Genomic DNA, 12,252 nt, shown 5'->3' with positions numbered 1-12,252 from the left:
CAAGGTCCCCCCAATTCGCCACTGGTTACATATTGATCCCATTTAACTTTCCCAATGGATGATAAACATGAAATTAAAATGACTTCCTGGAATATTAATGTAGTAAATGGCCCTATTAAAAGAAAGAAAATACAGCTGAGAAAATTTGCTTTGATGTAGCATTTCTGCAGGAAGCTCATTTATCTGCAGCTCGGATTCTCCAAATGAGATTCTGAAGGTTTCTCTGATGTCTCTTATTTTTCCCTCACCAGAATTTCAACAGAAAATAGAATTACAAGCTGGTGTCATAAAAACTCGGGACTTTTCCCTTCTCAACCAAGAGGCAACTGAAAACAGGCAGGTAGGTGTCAGTTTCTGCAAACATAGGCTGCAGTTTCTCCTGCTCCTCCCATTTCCCTTGCTTCTTGATGATGGAGTCCTGCTCTAGGCTGTGACACCAGCCTCTAAGGATCAGAGAAACACTCAAAGACCTGCGCTGTCCTGAAGTGGGGAAAAGGGCTCAGCTCCTCCCATACTGTGCTCCAGTGTGGCTGGGCAACTCAACTTGTGTGCGTAAAATCTTGGATCTGTCACTTAATGAGTGCGTGGTCTGTGATAAAGCATTTCAGGACAGGTGAGTTGGTGGCCACCTATAATCCTAGCTCTTGGGGAGCAGAAGCAGCAGGATTGCTGCGTATTCAAGGTAACCTGGTCTATTCAGTAAGTTCTAGGCTAACCAGGACTACCTAAGACCCTGATTTGTTTTGTTTTGTTTTGTTTTAAATCAAGGAGAGCAGACATTTAATCCTAGCACTTAGGAGGTAGAGGCAGACAGATCTGGCCAGTCTGGTCCACAGAGCAAGTTCTAGGGTAACCAGAGCTACACAGTCTCAAAACAAAAGAAAATAATAATAAAGAGCATGGTGAGTGTATGCCTTTAATCTCAGCACTCAGGAGGCAGAGGCAGGTGGATCTCTGAGTTAAAGACCAGCCAGATCTACTGAGTGAGTTCCAGGACTGACAGGCCTATACAGAGAAATCTTTTCTCAAATAATAATAATAATAATAATAATAATAATAATAATATCAAGCATGGAACTGAAGATTTTTCAGTGGGTAAGAACCCTTGCTGCTCCTCCAGAGGACCCAGGTTCAGTTCCCCATCCTCATTATAGCTCACAACCATCCATAAGTCCAGTTCCAGGGGATCTGAAGCCCTCTTCTGACCTCTGTAGGCACCAGCCAGGCCTATGGTGCACATATAGGCAAAACAGTCATATGCATAAAAAGAAAATAAATAAATCTAAACCTTTTAGTTAATCTTCACTTATGATGATCTAAGTGAGAACACCCATCCCCCATGGGTTCATATATTTGAATACTTGGTCCCCAGTGGGTGGAACTGTTTGGGAAGGATCGGGAGGTGTGGCCTTGTTAGAGAAAGTGTGTCACTGGAGCAGACTTTGGGGTTTCAAAAGTCTTGTGCTATGCTCAGTGTCTCTCTCCCTGCCTCCTGGTGGTGATGTGAGCTCAAGAGGTGAGTTCTTAGCCATTCCTTTGCTCCAACATCATGGACTCTGACTCTGTAAAACCATGAGTCAAATTAAAGGCTTTATTTTATAAGTTGCTTTTATCGGGATTTCTATCACAGCAATAGAAAAGTAACTAAGATGTCACCGTTCTGTTAATATGAGGATACTGGTACCCTATGCACAGGGCGGCATTACGATTAAAGGAGATTTCTGACATAAACAGATTCTCCCTGTTGTCATTGATCACTACTGTTACTATAAACACTAATTCGTTGTTACTGGATCATTCAGTCCTACACTGAGGTGTCACCTACTCCAAGAAGATGCCCCTAGGCTTTGTTATCCTCTGCTTCACGGGCATGTATTTGCAGTGTGTGTGTATGTATTTGTGTGTGCAAGTGTGCGTGTGTAAGTATGTACACACGTGCGTATGGAAGTCAGGGGTGGTGGTTGTCAGGCACCATCACCAATTGCTCTCCATTTTCTTTTTTGAAACCGAGCCCTTTCACTGTACCTAGAGCTCACTAATTTGACCAGATTGACTGGCCAGCAAGCCCTAGGCTCCTCCTGTCTGAAGATACATACCAGTGGTCCCAGCTTTTTATCTGGGATACGAACTCGGGTCCTCAAGCTTACACAGGAAGTACTTTACCAACTGAGCCATCTCCTCAGCTTCTCCTGCTTCGGGTGGTTGATGTCCTAGTCCATCTGTTGGGGTCTAAGTATCTGTGTTGTATAGCATCTTCTGTGTGGGTCCAAGAGCTCTGAGTGCCCAGCTCAACGAGGGTGGTCCCCAGCCCTGGGCTTCATTGTCTAACATCTTGCCTGGGTCTCCCCTTAAGGTGTGGAAGCCAATTCCTTCCTCCCAGGCTCAGAGAGACAGCAGAGCATACTAGGTCTTCTAGCATGATTCATCCTCCCTTCTTTATCAGTCTCTTACCTCCTCTCTCTCCTTAGCAACTTCTGCTGAGATCAAAGGTCTCCCCTGACCAGGATTTGACCCTGTGGGTCAGTAAAGAAGTGCTGCACACCTGCCTAGGTGACCCTCTGTGGAAAAGCCTGAGATAGCTCATGGCCTCCCCAGCTTGGCAAAACCTAACATTACCACCTACAATGCAAGGTTTTTCTGACTTTTCCCAGGCTATCTGGGGAGACTTGTGCCTGGATCAGAGAACAGAAACCTCCCCCAACTCCCCCCACCCCCACATCAGTGCTTCTCAGCCATCCATAGCCTCACAAGTGTGCACAGACACACTCAAATACAAGCAAGGCTCAGAAGCTCAGTCACACAAAGTCCTTGGTCTCAGCCACAGGAATCAAGAAAGATGAAGGACCCCGGGGCACAGGGGATGGGCCTGGGACTGTGTAACACCATCTTACCTGCCATGGCCACTGTCCTTGGAGACCCCTGCCCAGCCAGCTCATGGCCCCCTAGCAAGAAAATGAGGAGCTGGAACAGAGGGGTTAATTTGAGGAAAGCAGCAGTTGCTTGGAAGAGCGAGGGCGGCCCCAGGGCAAGAGCTGTTCCGGCTGTGATAATGACTGTGAGGAGGTTGGGGCTGGCCATGGAGCACATTCCAAGTGCCTCCCCTCGTGTACAGCACAGACAAGCTATCTGTGTGGACAGGGACACACACACACACACACACACACTATCTCATAGAAAGAAGTGCTGTAGCTGCTGGTGTGAGACACAGCCCCTTCTAAACAATTATACAGAGCCACAGTTGCTCTTTTGTGTGAGCATAGAACTATTTAGATACACACACACACACACACACACACACACAGAACGAGAGAGCTTTTTCTAGTCACTGTACGTTAGGGTCTGACAGCATGCCAAGTGACCCTCATCACCACACACAGACAGGATTCCTTCCCGTAAGAGTGAGCAAAGAGTTAGGGACACCGGCTTAGAGCGGCAAGACTGTTTGGAGCCCTCCTCAGACCTGCCTTTCCTCACTCCCAAGGCTGCTCTTCATTGAATGTCATCTGTGATAACCACGCCCAGCTTCACACTCCATTGCATTACCAGGAGCCGGATGAGTTGGGCAGCTTTTGCATAATGTGATGCTTTGCTGGCACTTCATTAAGCATTTGTTGCTTCGGTTCTTCGCGTGGGTTTTTGTCATAGCCGGGGCCATTGATCATTTTCAACAGCAGAGCCCTCAGAAGCCTTTGGCCTAGTGTTTAAGCCCTTGGTGATAGATGACAGAGATCTAGCGAAAAGGGTGGTGGGCATGGGGAGCCAGCACTGTTGCCACTGAGAGTCCAGACCTGTGTTAATGATCAGTCAGAAAGAGCAGGCAGGAGACCCTCTCAGGACTAACTGGCTCACTCATTGCCTGCCATTCACAGCCGAAGAGAAAACGGAAGATTGTGGCCCCAGGAGACACCATGTTGAAGTTCAGACTCCATTCTGCTCATCCACAGACATCGCAAAGACCATGCCTGGACAGCGACACAATGTGCAGCTTCTCACATAGGTAAGTATTCTAACAGTTCACACGCATGTCCCCTGCACACACGCCCCAGCTGATGCGCATTCCCGTGTTCCCTGTGCTTACCCCTGACAGACATACATGCTCTCCAAGTGGCCCTAGGCAGACTTAGGCACATAAAACTCCATCTCTATGGAAAGCTACACAGTATGGCACAGAAGCCCCCCACCCCAGAAAAACTTGCCTGTGGATGACATCCCAAACTGACCCTTGAGTCCACACAGCAATGCACAGCAATGCACAGCCATGCACAGCCATGCACGTGGCTGCAGTTGTCCACATCGGAACATCCTCCCTGCTCCCTTCCTCTCACCCCCTCTTCTACACTGCTTGTCCTGTCATGGGGAGACAGAGCATCCCAGTCCCACAGAGCCCAAGGGGCCTGATTAACAGGAAATTCTACGAATGCCAATTAGAGCCAAGTTTACTGAACAAATTGTTTGCAGTTGTGCCCCGGAACCATCATGAATTTTAATTTTGCATTGATTTGCGCTGATGTGAGGCTCACAGATGCCAGGGTCTGTGGCACATCCCACCTCTCTCCCAATCCCCAGTGAGGTATCATTATCCAACCTCAGACCCTGGGGCCCTGGGACAGCCTTCAGCCTCTACAAGGCCAGTGCCACCAGTTCAGTTTTGAGAGACCCCTGTTGCCCAGGAGATGGGTGTGGGTTTTATAATGATGAGGTTTTATATGATGAGGAAGACTCTAGGCTTTCAAGAATCATGGAAGTCTGCAGATGACATCGGGGACCCCTCATGAAAATGGAGTCATCTGTGAATGTGAATGCCAATATAGAAGAGCCACAGACACAGAGCTGTAAGTTGTTTAATATCACCCCAGCTAAGAGGACTTCCGGTATCATACAGCCTCAGCCCAAAAGCCATTTCAAAAATCAATCTAGTCATATCTTCTTGTCCTTTCTATCAAAGTCTCTTCCCAAATCGCTCTGTCATTCCCACCACTTAAAGTATCCTTGAGTTGGGTGGTGGCACCTTTATTTCCAGCACTCCAGCAGCAGAGGCAGAGGCAGGTAGATCTCTGTGATTTTGAGACCAGCCTGGTTGACAGGGGCAACTCCCAGAGTGAGTTCCAGGACGGCCAGGGTTACACAGAGAAACCTTGTTGTACGTGTGTGTGTTGGGGGGCAGGAGGAGGTCAGGACCTTGAGTCAGGACCTGGTAGGACACAACTGTGATCTCATTCAGGCTGAGGCAAGAAGAGTCTCAAGTTCAAGGTCTGCAAAAACTACAGAGCAAGTTTGGAGTCAGTCTGGGCAACTTGATGAAACTCCATTCCTAATTAAATTATGTACTAGTCAGTCGTGGGGTGGAGGGTGGAGGGAGAGCAGATGGAGAGAGCTGAGTGAGGCCAGCCTGGTCTACAGAGTGAGTTCCAGGACAGTTAGAGCTGCACAAAGAAACCCTGTTTCAAAAAAAAAAAAAAAAAAACCAAAAGTAAACTATGAGTGTACTTGTCTCCCATGCCCAGGGCCTGGAGTTTAATCCCCGGCAATACAAATACAAACTCCTTGCCTAATTGATAGCCCCAGTGTGCAGTCTGAGCCTCACTGCCTCTCACCTTACTCACTCTTCATATTTTTAACCCTGTGGCCTTGGAGCCTTTTCGTATTCCAGACCTCTGTCTGGAGGAGTTTACCTACTTAAAAATCTTCTCATTGCTACTTAACTATCACTTAGGGAATTTTCCTTGCCTCCCCGCCCCCAAAGGCACCCTCTGCACCTCCCTGCCTTTAAATGACCGTATCTGGCTTTGCTCATTTCTGCATGCTCAGTACTTAGTCAAGGGCCTTGCATGAAATAGATGCGCTGCATGCCTCAGCTTTTTGCTCAAGGAACACTGCTGCAAACCACCTCAAAGTCTGGGCCAGAAAGCAAGGATTTCTTTCCTTCCAGTTGACTGGGCATTGGCTGGCCTGGCATGGGCCCAGCTGGTTCTGGCTCTAACTTGAGGTTGGGTGCAGCCACCTGAGGTATGTTCTGCAGAAGGCAGGAATTCCAGAAAGCAAGCCCAGCCAAGCAAGCACACCCTTGGCTAAAGCCAGCCCTGAGGCCACAGCAAGGGCGTGGATTCAGCTAGGGCGTGGATTCTGGACCGGGGCAAGCACTCCCAGCAGGTGAATCTCCCACTACCTGTTCTGTGCTAGCAGGGGGCTAAGCACTTTGCATATGTTAATTTATCTAGTCCTCCAGTAAGTACTCCAGCCCTGTAAGTAGTGCTCCATTGGCCCTGTTTTCATAAAAGTGTAGTTTAATTAATAAGTAAAACTTATGCAAAACAAACAACTAAAGTCGCATCAATTTTATTATTCTCCCTGCAATCTCAGCCTGGCCCCCTGCGGCGCAGCGCTATTTTCTTCCTTTTGTGCACTTTCTGGTAGTTTACAACTACATCTCCTCTGTCTCTCTCCCCAACACACACACACACACACACACACACACACACACACACACACTTTGAAAACGGGACTTGGAAGATGGGGAGGTGGCTGATTTGTTGAGTGCTTGCCCTGCAAGTGTGAGGACCTAAGTTCTAGCCCCAGAATCCACTTAAAAAAAAAATAGGCTGGGCATCGTGACAAATACTTTTAATCCCAGTCCTTGGAAAATGGAGATGGGTGAGACTAGGGGAGGGCTCACTGGCCAGTCAGCGTAGCCTAGCCTCGTTGGTGAGTTCCTGACCACTGAGCAACTGTACCCGGAGCTGTGCTGCACTAGACGCATACACCCGCACACATTCAAACGCACACGCACACACATGGCGCCTGCGGAGCTAACTCTGGTGGTAGAGTTCCTGCCTGGTAGGCATGGAGCCCCCACATTGCATAAGCTGGCTGTGGTGGGACATACCTGTAATCCTCCACAGAAAGAGACAGGAAGAGCAGAAGTTTAAGATCTTCCTCATAAACTTAAAGGAATTTAATGACATCTACTGCATATGAGTCCAGCCTGAGCTGCTCGGAGACCATGACTCGAGCAAACAAACAAATGTGACTCAGAACACTAAAGTGTTTCTTGATTTCATTCTGTTTGTAGGCAGGGTCTCACTACCTAGCCCAGGTCGCCCTCAAATTCTCAATCCTCCTGCCTCAGCCACCCAAGTACTGCACCACCACACCCAGTTTTCCTTTTGTTTCTTTGAGATTTTATTTTGTGGGTACGGGTGTCTTGTCTGGATCTATTCTGTATACCTCATGTATACAGTGCCCTCAGAGGCCTGAAGGGACTGTCATATACCCTTGAATTGGAGTTACAGACAAGTGAGCATGTGGGTGCTGGGAATGGAAACTGGGTCCTGGTGAAGAGCAGTCAGTGTTCTTAACCATTGAGCCATCTCTGCAGCCCCTCCTTTTCTTTTTGAAGGAAGTGCCTGGCCCCTCACCTCTCTAACTCCCTCATGTCCCTCTCTGGTCTGATTCTAACTCCTTCTCTTCTTCCTCCTGAGTCACTCTCTTTCGAGATTGCCTTGGGTTCCAAGATCAACAGGACTGATCAATAAACATCTTTATGACAAGGGAGTGCCACTGCCCCTTAGCAACAGTAAGCCTTGCAGGACAGATGACCTCACAATGAGATCATTTCCCCAAATGGTGAGGCTGCTCCTTGGAGCGGGATCACCACATTGTTCTCAAGTGATGAACGTGATACCAACTTCTTCACAAAGAGACCTGCCTGGCTTCGGTCAGCAGCCTGGGAGCTGTGCCTTGTCTCTTCCCGTTACTATGCAAATCTCAGGGGCCAGTGAGATGATGGTTCAGCTGGTTCAGCACTTTGCTGCCAGGCTGATTTCTGTCCCCCAGACTCACACAGTGGAAAACGGAGAACCAACAGTCACATGTTGCTTCTGACCGTTGCTGGTGTACCACTGACACGCACATATCAACACACACAAACACACACACTTGAAAAAGAAAACCACTTCACAGTACTATCAGACCCTGCAAGAGCAAGGGTTACCGAACCCTCACTTAAGCAGCATGTGGCCATGTTGACTGAAGCTTCTACCTCTGCCTGTTCTTTGTGGGGTGGGATCAGGATTATATATGGCTGACCCCAGACTGCTGGAATTCCCAGAGCCAGGACATTGCTCTTAAACTCTGGTGACCTGTTCCTCCCTTATTGGTCAAGTTGACCTACATCATTTTTTACTTTCTTAGATTTCACAGCTGAAGAATCAGAGACTTGAGAATCAGACATAGGGACACATACATATAATTCCAGCCCCCTGGAGGCTGAGACAGAAGGATCGTGAGTTCAAGGCCAGCCTGGGCTACACAGTGAGACTCTGTAAGAGAAAGCAGCTGAGGCTCAGGAGCTGGGGACACACAGTTTAGTCCTAACGAGGCAGGTTTGGGATGGAAGCGGCAGCCGGCCTCTCCTCAGAGCCTGTGTGTTCAGCTGCTCTGTCCTACTGAACACACAGTGACACACATTGCTGCTGGCATGAGAACAGAAGATCCAGTCCCGAATCATTGGGCTCCAGCAGAGGGCTCTTGCATGGGACAAGGAATGACAATGGGATCCACCAAGGCCTGTTAGTGCTCCCAATCCCAGGACTGACCCTTGAGCCAGCCTCTGCCCTCAGGCCACCTTCCCTACCTCGAGTACAGGCAGCAGGCAGCATCTCCTCACTGTCACTCCACCTTCATCATCCACTCTGCTCCCCAGAGAGAAAGCAAAGTTCCTTCTGAAGAGAGACAGGGAATGTGAGACTAAACCTATCATTTTTTCCAATTGTGTGAGACTGGGGTTTGAATCTGGGGTCTGCCACTGAGCTACATACCTAGCCCTCTTTTCACTTTTTTATTTTGTCTCTGTATTATGCAAACTGGCCTTAAGCTTGTGATCCTGCTGCTTCAGCTTCCCAAATAGCCAGGATTATAGGTCTATGCCATCAGGACTGGCCTTCCTGTCTTTCACAAAATCTTCACACAGCACCTTCATATTGTGTTAAATAACTATGTTTGTTTGCTTGTTTGTTTGTTTAAAAATAGGGTTTCTCTGTGTAGCCTTGGTTTTCCTGGAACTCACTCTGTAGACCAGGCTGGCCTCAAACTCACAGAGATCTGCTTGCCTCTGCCTCTCTCACCTCTGCCTCTGCCTCCGGCTCTGCCTCCCTGAGCACTAGGGTTAAAGGTTAGCGCCACCACCACCTGGCTGTGTTAAATAACTAACCACTCTCACTTTTTCTTTCAGAGGACAGAGAGACTGTAAACTGAGATATGGGAAGGGGGGGCCGTCAATGCAAGAATGGGTACCGGTTCTTAGGTCAGGTTCTCTGGACCCTGTGACTGGGCTGAGAACCCCTCTAATTCACCCCAACCCTCCCAGAGCTGACTTAGAATGCAGCCTCTTCCTGCAAGCAGTGCCTGTGTGGGGTGGCATGGAGGGCAAGCTCATAGCTCCCAGTCTGCCTCTGCTGAGGACCTGGGCTCTGCAGGTCAGTTGTCACACAGCACACTCTCAGTATGTTCCAGATGTGGGCATACTGCTTCCAGCAACGCCCCAGACAATTCTGGGAAGGAGATATTGTCCCCAGCAGAAACTGAGTCACAGAAAGGCTATCTCAGTACCAAGAAGCAGAGAAAGGAAATGTTTCATTTCTCTACGTCTGGAGTTCCTCCTCTATTCAGTGGGTACAATAACGTCCATCAGAAGCAAACTAAAGTGGCAGGGCTACAGACGCACAGAAGGTGCTGAGTAAACGTAGTTTCCTGCCCACTTGGTGGAGTCAGACTTTTGAACAGCACTTTGAAATCATGTGAAAGCCTTGTTTGCCTTGGTTTTTCAGACAGCCCTGGCTCGTTTAGAACTTGCTGCCTAGAACAAACTGGCCACAGGGCCGGAGAGATGACGGAGAGTTAAGAGCACTGGCTGCTCATCTAGAGAACCTGAGTTTGATTCTCAGACCCCACTTGGAGGCTCACAACTGCCTGTAACTCCAAGTCTCAGAGGGTCAGACAACCTCTTCCAGTCCCTGTGGACACCTTGTCAAAAAACAAGAAGCATTAATCAGGGGATTAGGTAAGGGGCCTGGGAGGGCTATGGGGTCCAGTGGATACCACACAACTGTGGGGACCAAGTTTGGACCTTCAGAAGAACCCAGATAAATGCCAGGTGGGTACAACAGCTCATCTGTAATTCCAGCATCAGAAAGCACAGCCAGAAGAGCCCAAGAACAAGGTGGCTAACAAGGCTGCCAACAATATTGGCAAACCCTGGGCTTAATTGAGAGACTCAGCCTCACTGAATGAGGTGGAAGGATTAAGGATGAATCCTGACATCAATCTTGGGTTTCCTATGCATTCATTCCTACATGTTTGCACACACTACATGCAAACATGCATACAGACACACACATTAACACACACACACACACACACACACACACACACACACACACACGGTGCCAGGCAGTGGTGGCACATGCCTTTGATCCCAGAGCTGGGGAGGCAGAGGCAGGTGGATCTCTGTGAGTTCCAGGACAGGCTGGTCTACAGCATGAGTTCCAGGACAGCCCCAGATACACAAAGAAACCCTGTTTCAAAAAAAAAGGAAAAACTTCATAAGGAACAATAGAGCATACCTCTAGACCCAACGCTGGGAGGCAGAGACAGGAAGAAAACTCAGGCCTTTAGGCATGTTAGACAACCACGCTACAAAATGAGCTGCAACCCTAGCTCCTGCCCATTCCATTTAATAGCTTTCTGGTTTCAATTTTGTTTTTGTTTTGTTTGTTTGTTTGTTTGTTTGAGACAGGGTTTCTCTGTGTAGCCTTGGCTGCCCTGGACTCTCTTTGTGGACCAGGCTGGTCTTCGAACACACAGATCTGCCTGTCTCTGCCTCCCCAGGTGCTGAAATTACAGATGTGGACCACTGTGCCCGGCTAGTTTGTTTTTTTTCAAGTGCTGAATGAATATTTGCTGGGGCTAGGATGTAGCTCAGTGGTTCCATCCTGGCACCACAGAAAGAAATAAGCAGGAGTGGGTGACAGTTCAGTTGGCAAAGTGCCTGCTGTGCAAGCATGAGGATAGGAGATTCGCTCCCAGAATCCATTTTTTCTTTTAAAGCCAGTTGTAGTGTCATGTGTTCATAAACCCAGTGCTGGGGTGGTAGGGACAGGTGGGTCCCTGGGGCTTGACGGACGGCCAATCTTCCCTAATTAATAAATTCAAAGCCGGTCTCAAAAAACAAGGCTGGGCGGATGCCTCTGCAGATGAGCATTTGCTGGGCAAGCGTGTGAACCCAGGTTGGGCTCTCCAGCACCTACGTAGATGCTGGGCAGGCACAGAGGCCACCTGCCATCCCAGGACTACGGTGGCAGAGAGGCCAGCTGGACTGGTATATCACCCAGTCAGGGCTCCAGATTCAGCAAGAGACCATACCTCCGTAAGTACAGTAGAGAGCAATTGAGGAAGACATCTGACACAAACTTTGGGTCTTCAGACACATGTGCGAACACACACACACACACACACACACGTCAGCCACACACACACATGTCAGCCACACACACAGGAACGTGCACATGCGTACATGTCACACACACATACGCAAAATGATAGGTTTTTTTTTTTTTTTAGAGAGTTCCAAAGAAGCTCCAGGTGGATAGCACCTGAGGAATGACAGCTCCGAGGTGGATTTCAGTCTTCAACATGCAAGTGGACACACCTACTGAGCCTACAAAAACACAAAATAAATAAATAAATGAGTAAACAAACCATGTTCACAGCCTCTTGGAGGGATGGATGTTTCAGAATTTCTTCATTACATTGTCTCTCTCTCTCTCTGTGTGTGTGAGTGTGTGTATGTAGGTGTATGCTAGAGAGAGAGATTAATGATAGGCCCCAACTAAAGAGTATAGTCACCCCTTCATGCCTATGGGTTGCACATCTGTGGATTCAACAAACTTTGATTAGAAAATCTTTGGTGGGAAAAAAAAAATTAGATCTGTATTAAACATGTAGAGAAAATTTCCCTTGTCATTATTCCCTAAACAGCACAGCGTAGGGACTATTTACACAACATTTACATTGTATTAGTCATCTGGTTATGATTTAAAGTATACTTCAGGACTGCGAGGGCTCTATGCAAATTCTACAGCATTTTATCTAAAGGATTGGACAGCTGTCGCTGTAAGTAACCAATGGTGAGGCGGTCCTGGGACCCATCCCTCCAAGGATCCAAGGTCAACTATACTTATTTCACTTAGAAAAGTG

At 48.2% G+C, this 12,252-nt stretch overlaps 1 long non-coding RNA gene across 2 annotated transcripts in view; it reads left to right on the top strand.

Moving 5' to 3' along the window:
• LOC132652325 (uncharacterized) overlaps positions 1-11,745 on the top strand; it is a 64,261-nt gene extending 52,516 nt beyond the window's left edge. Inside the window, exons 3-6 of one of the 2 annotated variants that reach the window (XR_009589832.1) lie at positions 252-340; positions 3,870-3,997; positions 4,719-4,832; positions 11,617-11,725. This is a non-coding gene — a long non-coding RNA (uncharacterized LOC132652325). Of the gene's footprint in view, positions 1-251; positions 341-3,869; positions 3,998-4,718; positions 4,833-11,616 lie in introns of both variants that reach the window. The other variant, XR_009589833.1, reaches the window with a different exon arrangement.
• The last annotated feature ends 507 nt before the right edge of the window (positions 11,746-12,252 follow it).

Source organism: Meriones unguiculatus, chromosome 2 (assembly GCF_030254825.1).
Source record: "Meriones unguiculatus strain TT.TT164.6M chromosome 2, Bangor_MerUng_6.1, whole genome shotgun sequence".
NCBI classification, from domain to species: domain Eukaryota; kingdom Metazoa; phylum Chordata; class Mammalia; order Rodentia; family Muridae; genus Meriones; species Meriones unguiculatus.
Note: the sequence above shows the minus strand (reverse complement) of the source record. Positions and strands in the feature narration are given on the sequence as shown.